We start from the raw sequence: 9,959 nt of genomic DNA on the forward strand, positions 1-9,959 counted from the left end.
GAGTAGGCGACCAGTAGCACCTTTAAGGTGCTACTGGACTCCTACTCTTTTCTGACTCATTTGCTTATTCCTATTATTATATCTTGCTATTACTCTGGGGAGAAAGTTTGCAACTGCCAAAGTGGCCTTGTGTTCAATGCCTGCTAGGAGCTCTGTCACTTTCTCTCTGATAGATATATTTGCTCTCTCCAGAAGAAGCGGCAAAATCCATAATTCTCTTATATCCGCGTGAAACACACATTCTAAAAGACAATGCTCCCATGTATCACTTCGCACATATTGACACAAACATAATCAATTCGATTAAGGAAGCTTCTTATAGCAACCATCCATTACCTGAAAAGGTGTTGTGTTTAATCTGGCTAACATAAACACACTTCTACATCTTGGAACGGTTAAATATTTAAAATGTCCAGGAGAGGCCCTTGTGGGGGGAGCAAACTATATGTTCTCTGTCCTAAGAGCTCAGGAAGTCTAGTTCATACAAATAGCTCCAAATCAACATTCGAGCAGCTTCCATCCCCAGTGACCTCAGGCCCTCGATCCGAATTCCCCAAAAGGGGAGCTTAGATTATCCCAGGATTTACAATTCATTAACATACTTGAACATTATCTGCCCCCTAGTCTCACTTGCTCTTGCTTCTCGACAACTGTGATGTCTTACTGCAGCTGAAAACAATTGGCTGCGTAGCATTTTGACATCCTTCTATTTGTTGTTTTATGCATCATTGGGTGAGATCATCCATGTGACTATGGGGGGGCTGAATCGGCTTAGGAGCCGACGTGACCCCGTGCCAGCCTGCAGAAGTGCCCATTTATTCCGTGATAAGGGCACTAATGCTGGCACGGGGGCATTTCCGCTGGTGCCTGGGCGCTTCGGAGCTGCTTCAGAGCCAACCTCCTCCACCAGCGCAGCCTCCCGCCGGTGTCCACCCAGTGCATGTCCCTGGGCTGGTGCCCTGGGAGGCGTTACCGAGGGTGGAGCAGCCTTTAGGCAGCTTCTATGCCCCTTTTACCCTGGGAATGCTTCTTCCCATGGCTCTAGGAATGCTCCGTCCCCTCCCACGGCAGCGTGGCCATGCCACCTTTTTAGGAGGCATAGCTAGGGTTGCCAACCTCCAGGTACTAGCTGGAGATCTCCTGTTATTACAACTGATCTCCAGCCAATTGAGATACGTTCACCTGGAGAAAATGGCCGCTTTGACAATTTGACTCTATGGCATTGAAGTCCCGCCCCTCCCCAAACCCCGTCCTCCTCAGGCTCTGTCTCAAAAACCTCCCACCGGTAGCGAAGAGGGACCTGGCAACCCTACCTATGGAGACTTTTTACTGTTACTTTGGTTTTTTTACCCCTCCTACAACATTTCTTTCCCTCTGCAGCGGCCGGGAAGCCTCTTAAGAGGCAACGCGGCTGAGCTGCTCCCAACCGCTGCAGAAATACCCTCCCCTTAGGAATATGTTGCCCTCCAAGAAGAAGCAAACAGCAAAGAAGAGGTTAGATGGCCATCTGTCAGCAATGCTGATTCTGTGACCTTAGGCAGATGATGAGAGGGAGGGTATCTTGGCCATCTTCTGGTCACTAGGGGTGTGGAGGGGGGAGGTAGTTGTGAATTTCCTGCATTGTGCTTGGGGTTGGATTTGATGGCCCTGGTGGTCCCTTCCAACTCTATGATTCTATGAAAATCAAGATGATGCATGCACCAAAGATGTAATCAGGAAGGAAACAATAGGGTTGATCCACCTAACGGTTTTCACACAATTTTCTTCTCCTTACTACAGCCCAATGGCGCAGAGTGGTAAACTGCAGTACTGCAGTCCAAGCTCTGCTCATGACCTGAGTTCAATCCCAACGCAAGTTGTTTTCAGGTAGCCGGCTCGAGGTTGACTCAGCCTTCCATCCTTCCGAGGTCGGTAAAATGAGTACCCAGCTTGCTGGAAGTAAAGGGAAAGACGACTGGGGGCACTGGCAAACCACCCTGTAAACATAGTCGGCCTAGTAAACATCGGGATGTGACGTCACCCCATGAGTCAGGAACGACCCGGTGCTTGCACACGGGACTACCTTTACCTTTTTTTATTACAGCCCCAGTAATTTTGACCATGCAGGTCCCATGTCCTTTTTTACCAGCAGAAAAGCTGTTTGGATCCCACCGAACGATAACAAAACTGGACTAAGCTGAACAATATTCATGCAGTTGAATTGTTTCCATGAAAAATGACTACCTTACCAAACTGGCAGGCAATTCAGACAGGAGGATATTGTACACAGTTGTTGTATATATACATATATGACTTTAGATAAATCCCACCCCCAAAAAAATTATTCCAACTCTAGTCATCAAAGGAACAAACAAAATATTTAACTCTAAGATGGTGCATTTTTTCAAAAAAACACAGAAAGGTCACATGGAAGTAATTACCCTTGATAGAATTTGGAAGTGATCTGGAAGAAAATGGAGCCATTTTCCAATGACACAAGAACATCCATAAATTGCGATATGCTCAAGCAAAAGTCACTCATGTGCAAAATCAAAAACAGAAGGATGCAATTTCCTGCATTCAGTCAATTCTTCTTTTCCCAAATGGAACATAAATGATCACAGGCTCAGAAGTGGCTGCGGTGGGGACCCTAAGGCTCACCCTGACACGTTTTGCGCTTCACATCTAGATTATTAGTTCTCTTGAGATAGCATAAAAAATTAAAAGTAATACTTCGGCCAGGATCCATAGTTCTATCCCCAGGCCATATCAGAAGGCGCTCTTGAAAACTCATTCTGTTTTCTGAAAGCACTCTGCAATGCATTCTTAGCAGAGGGGCCATTTGTCAAATCCAAAGAGGCCTCAGAAACGTAGAATTAGCATTGCAGTTCTTTGGGTCCCAGTTTTTGTCTTTCTGTAGAACTAAGTGTTTAAAGTACATTGCATATATTCTTTCAGTAACCTTGACAAGCCTGGTTAGTTACTAATTTTAAATTTTTGATCTGAGAAGCCTAAGGTTGCCAATGTCCAGGTGGGGCCTGGAGATCTCCTGGAATTATAGCTGGTCTCTAGATGACAGAGATCAGTTCTCCTGGCGAAAATGATTGCTTTGGAGGAAGAAGAAGAAGAAGAGTTGGTTTTTATATGCAGACTTTCTCTACCACTTAAGGCAGAATCAAACCGGCTTATAATCGCCTTCCCCTCCCCACAACAGACACCCTGTGAGGTGGGTGAGGCTGAGAGAGCATGACTTGGCCAAGGTCACCCAGCTGGCTTCGTGTGGAGGAGCAGGGAAACAAATCCAGTTCACCAGATTAGCCTCCGCCGCTCATGTGGAGGAGTGGGGAATCAAACCCGGTTCTCCAGATCAGACTCCACCGCTCCAAAGCACCGCTCTTGACCACTACACCATGCTGGCTACTACGCCACCAGGATGGACAATATGGCGTTATATCAGGCTGAGGTCCCTCCCCTCTCCAAATTTTGCCATCCCCAGCCTCTACCCCCAGTAGGGTTGCCCGGTCCCCTATGGCCACCAGTTGAGGATAGAAGATAGGGTTGCCAGATCCAGATTGGGAAACTCCTGGAGATTTAGGGGTGGAGCCTGAGGAGGACAGGGACCTGAGTGGAGTACAATGCCATAGCGTCCACCTGCCAAAGGAGCCATTTTCTCCAGGGGAACTTATCTCTGTAGTCTGAAGATGAGCTGTAATTCCAGGGGATCCCAAGGTCCTACCAGGGGCTGGCTTTCCTAACCCCCAAATCTTGAGGAATTCCCAAACCTAGACCTGGCAATCCTTAGATATGAATGGCTGGACTATTATTTATTTATTTATTATTTACTTCATTCACATTCTGCATTTCTCTCCCATGGGGACCCCCATAACAGCTCACAATGAGCTCCTCTGTTTTATCCTCACAACACCCCTGTGAGGTAGGGTAGGCTGAGAGTGTGTGACCGGCCCAAGATCACCCTCCGAGCTTTCATGGTAGAAGCAGGAAATCGAGCCTGTGTCTCCTAGATCCTAGTCCGACACTCGAACTGCTATGCCATCCTGGATCCTCACTAAGAGCCCCATTCCTATTTTTGCTATACCAGAACTAAGGCACAATTCCTCAGGATTCTCCTGTACTGACCCCACTAATCTGAATACAGCAGTTGTGTGATTCCCAGTTGTATCCAGGAGGCTTTTTCAGGGGAACATCAGGGCTAGAATTCGAGGTGGAATTCTAGAGTGTCATCTCATAGTCTGAACAGTGTGTATTGGGAGAGAACCCAAAGCAGGTGGTTGATTTGCATGAGAAATACCCTTTACTATGTAATGGGAAAACCTCGGGTTGCCAGCTCCGGGTTGAGAAATACCTGGAGATTTTTGGGGCAGAGCCCGAGGAGGGTGGGGTTTGGGGAGGGGAGGGACTTCAATGCCATAGAGTCCAATTGCCCAAAGTGGCCATTTTCTCCAGGTGATTTCTATCAGCTGGAGATCAGTTGCAATAGCAGGAGATCTTCAGCTGCTACCTGGAGGTTGGCAACCCTACCTATAACAGCATTTAGTGCAGAGTCTAAAATTTACCAAACTCCACCACTAGAACTTTGTGTTGGATTGTGTATACAGTGAACACCTGCAGAGCTCCCATTCTTTTCAGTACTGCTCATGTTAGATATAGGGTTGCTAGGTGCCAGGTGGTGGCGGCCAACCCCTGCCAATCCACCTGGCTGCCCACCAACCAGCTGAGGGTTGGCAGGCAATGCGTGCACGTGTGCCTGCCCGCTGCACCAGGTCACTTCCAGTTTACACCCGGAAGCGCCACATTGCAACGGGCCTTTTACCACTCAAACTTCCTGTTTCGAGTGGTAAAAGACCCCTTGCGATGTGGCACTTCCGGGTGTAAATGCATTGCAAGAGGCCTTTTACCACTCAAACTGGGAGTTTGAGTGGTAAAAGGCCCATTGTGATGTGACACTTCCGGGTGTAAACCAGAAGTGACACAACTGCATTGGCGTGGCTGCGAGCGTGGGGAATCTTTGCCTCTCCTCCACCTCAAAAAAACCTCCCGCCAGAGGAGAGGGGGGACCTGGCAACCCTAGTTAGATAACTTCCAGCTGATTTCTTTTAATGCTATAAAATTAATTATAAATATCCATGTAAAATAAGATCTCTCTTTCTTATTCTGTATATTCCTTACTCTTCCTGGCTGCTTCTCAGTGAACGATTGGTTTAGAAAAAGCAAATTCTGGAGATACAGGAGCAACAATGTTGGAATAAATAATCAAGCGGCATCATTGTAATGTAAAATAAGACTCGGAGGGGGAAGCGGCATCATCTGGGTTTCTCCATTCTCTTTAAAAAAAGCCGACTGGAAAAAGATCAAAAATGGCACTTTGCGTGTCATGTAGAACAAAGGTAACCCGACACAGATGAGCGAAGGAAGAGAAATGGGCAAGGGGGCGGCTTCGCCGTTATCACAACCGTCCCATTTTTTTAATTGGTCACAGTTTCAATCACGCTTCTGGTTTGAGTGGCAAGGGAGTCTCTCCCCCCCCCCTCGATGATTAGTGGTCACTTGGATGTGACCAGAATGGCCAAAAAAAGCCAAAACGGGAGGTGGGCGGAGAGGAGACGGTGTCGGTTATATTGATTCCTTCTTTTCAGAGACGTGGCAAGGAGCCAGGCGGCCGAGTTTCTCAGGCATCAAAACAGCAGACACCTGAGCCCGGTCATCTGAATCCTCCCCAGCAGGGGTCAGTACATTAATAACTAATACGAAGAGGGAGAACGAGAAGGGAAGGAGAGAAAGGAAGAAAAAGAATGGCAGGCTGATGTAAAGATGCGCAAACTGGGCCTCCCCGTTACTTCTGTATGCTGCTGTGAGCATTTGCGTTTTGCTCATTGTTTTTTCCTGCTGTTCCCAATTTATCTTGTATAGGCAAGTGATGTAAGTGATGCAAAAAAAGCCGTGCAAAAAAGAAAAAAGAAAAAAAATGTGTCCATTTTAACAGTAAAAATCCCCTTGAATTTTACTTAGACTGGTCGAGGGGGGGAAAGACAATGGCAGTTTCGCCCCAAAAAGCAAGAATCTATATATATAACTGGAATAATGCCACTTCAAAATTTGGTAACATCCCTAATACTTAGGGTTGCCAACCTCCAGGTACTAGATGGAGATCTCCTGCTATTACTACTGATCTCCAGCTGATAGAGATCAGTCCACTTGGAGAAAATGGCCGCTTTGGCCATTGGACTCTGTGGAATTGAAGTCCCTCCCCTCCCTAAACCCCGCCCTCCCCAGGCTCCGCCCCCAAAACCTCCCGCTGGTGGCGAAGAGGGACCTGGCAACCCTACTAATACGTGATATTGTGATTTTTGTGGTTGTCAGACCTCAATCTACTGGACTGATACCACACCTTAGTAACAAGTAGCACAATCCTAAACATAGCTTTACCCTTCTAAGCCAGACTTAGGAGGGTATAACTCTGTTTAGGATTGCATTTAGTGTTACCAATCTCCAGTTGGGGACTGGGGGAATCTGCTGGTGTGATAACTGATCTCCAGATGACAGAGATCAGTTCCCCTGGAGAAAAGGGCTGTTTTGGAGGGTGGACGCTATGGGGCCATACCGCACTGAGGTCCATCTACTCCCCAAACCCCACCCTCCCTAGGTTCTACCCCCAAATCTTCAGGAATTCCCCAGCTAGGAGCTAGCAACCCTAACTGCACCATAAGTACATTAAGCTGCATGCAGTCCCATTTTATTTGTAAATGTATGTATTAAATTACTTATCCCTTGTTTGGATTTACAAGACACCACCGAAATACTAATTACAACAAATCGTTAACAATAACCAACTCAGTAAAACAGCAGCTCAATAAAGCACCCAAACACTAACAGGGAAGGTGAAATGAACTTTCCTAGAAGGCATCCTCTTGGTGCTACAGCCTGTGTAACTACTTACTAGGGAATTACAAATATGCCTTTCCAGGAGGATGTGGAAGTCCCATTGGCTGGGATAATTAAAGAACAGGCCACTTGTATGTATCTGACCTTGGTCAAAAGATCTGCAGTGCCCAGAGGCAAACCCATTCCATTCTTAGCTGCGTGCCATTTCCTTTCCCCTTAGCTGCAAGGTCCATGGGTCAAGGATAATGGTGTCCCTCATGGGGTTTTTGTCCCAACCCCACAAATATACCAAAGCCCTAGGCTTCTGGTCTGATGACTGCCCCTTCATCCTACAAGCAGAACATAAGAAAAGCCATCCTGGATCAGACCAGGGCCCATCAAGTCCAGCAGTCTGTTCACACAGTGCCTCTAGGAAGCCCACAAACAAGACGACTGCAGCAGCATTATCCTGCCTCTGTTCCACAGCACCTCATATAATAGGCATGCTCCTCTGAGGCTAGAGAGAATAGGTATGCATCATGACTAGTATTCAGTTTGACTAGTAGCCATGGATAGCCCCATCCTCCATAAGAACATACGATAAGCCATGCTGGATCAGACCAGGGCCCGTCAAGTCCAGCAGTCTGTTCACACAGTGGCCACCCAGGTGCCTCTAGGAAGCCCACAAGACAAGTGCAGCAACATTATCCTGCCTGTGTTCCACAGCACCTAATATAATAGGCAGGCTCCTCTGATCCTGGAGAGAATAGGTATGCATCATGACTAGTATCCATTTTGACTAGCAGCCATGGATAGCCCTCTCCTCCATGAACATATCCACTCCCCTCTTAAAGCCTTCCAAGTTGGCAGCCATCACCACATCCTGGGGCAGGGAGTTCCACAATTTAACATCTTCAACAGCCTCCTAAAGATTGAAAGTGAGGGGGGCCCACGCACCTCCCTGGGAAGGTTGTCTACTATTTTGTCGTGCTCACCTAGGCTTTATTTATTTATTTAAAACATTTATTAGCCACCTTTCTTTCTTATGGAGCGCAAAGTGGCTTACAGCATAGAAGAATAGGTTTTTATACCCCGCTTTTCTCTACCCTACGGAGTCTCAGTGCAGCTTACAAACACATTGCCTTCCCCTCCCCGCAACAGGCACATGGTGAGACAGGTGGGACTGAGAGAGTTCGGAGAGAACTGTGACTGACCCAAGGTCACCCAGCAGGCTTCATGTGGAGGAGTGGTGAATCAAACCTGTTTCTCCAGATTAGAGTCTGCTGCTCTTAACCACTGCACCATGCTGGCATAGATAAAACATATCAAATAAAACACATTAAAAACATAAAACCAAGATTTGAAATCACAATTCAGGACTGCTGAGTCCCTCTCACTTAGGGTTGCCAGGTCCCTCTTTGCCACCGGTGGGAGGTTTTTGGGGCAGAGCCTGAGCAGGGCGGGGTTTGGGGAGGGGAGGGACTTCAATGCCATAGAGTCCAATTGCCAAAGCGGCCATTTTCTCCAGGGGAACTTATCTCTGGGGCCTAACGCACTCAGTATATACTACGTTTTAAAAAATGTGTTATCCAGGTTAGATCCCACCTCAGACCTCCCATTTTGGCTTGGAAATGCTTTGGAAGCGCCAGACATTTGTTTTTCCCTCAAACGCCTATACCACGATGTATTTCATTATGTCGTTTCAAAACCGGCAATCCAAGGGGTGCATTCAGTTACATACGCTATTCAGTTCTCCTCCCCTCTTTTTGCAACACCCAATGAAAAGCCTTTCTCCTCCCATCCCACCTTCCCCCTCCCCTCCTGTTTGCATCTACCAATCATTATTGTTACTTAACCCCCCCCCCCATAAGTGCCTGTGGTCTTACAAAGGAACATGGGAACATTGGAACATTAGACCAACCATTTTTATTTGTGCAGGGTCCCAATCAAACATTTCCCTCATGTGGAATGTCCTTGAAGTGGATTTTGTAAACGGTTCATGGGCTTGAGGGGGAAGGAATGCAGAGGAGGGTGAGGGCTGGAAAAGTAGCAACATTGCTGCGAGCAGCAGATGGGGGAGGGGGAAGCAGCAGGAGGAGGAAGGGAGAGAGACTGAGGGATAGAGAGAGTGCCCGCGCGCGCTCACACACACACACACACACACACACACACGTCAGGGCTCTTCAGGGACCACTATATCATAAATTAGTACATAATACTAATTAACAAATAATAATTAACATGAATATGCTAGCAATTGGCTTAAACAAGGGAGAAAATAGAGAGAAGATAGAGCATCATACTCACACGCTGGCTGTTATTAACATTCTCTGCGTTGGCAATTTACCAAAGATACTGGGGGTTGGCAACCCTTCGCTCACTCCCCACCAGTTAGTTACCTGGCAATCCTAGTGGTAACCCTGATCATGGGAGAGGGCTCCAGAGTGGAGCATTTTCTTGCTGGTGTTCTTGATTAATTTGTTTCTCTTACTCTGTGTAGGTGGGACAATAATACATAACTGCTTAAATTTAATGGAAAAAACTGAATGGCCATAAATATTTGTGGCTTCAGTTTGCACAGGAGCAGGGTAAACAATTTTTGAGTTGAAAGAACGAGCCAGTCAAATTCAGTTACATTCTTACTACTCACCACAATTCAGACAGCCAAGGTTCTTGAGAGGGACCTCCAAGAAAAATCAGAACGTTCATATAGATACTACGCTTGATCTTAGCCAAAAGGCCGAGAAGCGATATAATAAAGGGCCTTTAGGTATTCAAAATCCAGAGTATTTAGGATTTTAAAGTTTCAAACCAGCACTTTAAAGGAAGTCCAGAAAACAGCTGGGTGCCAATAAAACTGCTGTAAACATTTATTGCAGTCTGCCTGCACTGCATTCTAAAACATGATTTCTTAATATTTTTCGGACACCCCCAATGTAGACAGGCCAACCAGGCTGGGAAATTCCTGGAGATTTCAGGGTGGAGCCTGGGGAGGATGGAGTTTGAGGAGAGGAGGGAGCTCAGCTGAGATATTATGCCACAAAGACCACTATTCAAAGCTGCCATTTTCTTGAGGCTACCAACCACCAGTTGGGGCCTGT

General features: G+C 46.8%; 1 pseudogene; it reads right to left on the reverse strand.

Moving 5' to 3' along the window:
* Positions 1-9,463: 9,463 nt before the first annotated feature.
* On the reverse strand, positions 9,464-9,610 carry LOC130477202 (U2 spliceosomal RNA; annotated as a pseudogene).
* Positions 9,611-9,959: the final 349 nt, after the last annotated feature.

Source organism: Euleptes europaea, chromosome 4 (assembly GCF_029931775.1).
Source record: "Euleptes europaea isolate rEulEur1 chromosome 4, rEulEur1.hap1, whole genome shotgun sequence".
Lineage (NCBI taxonomy): Eukaryota > Metazoa > Chordata > Lepidosauria > Squamata > Sphaerodactylidae > Euleptes > Euleptes europaea.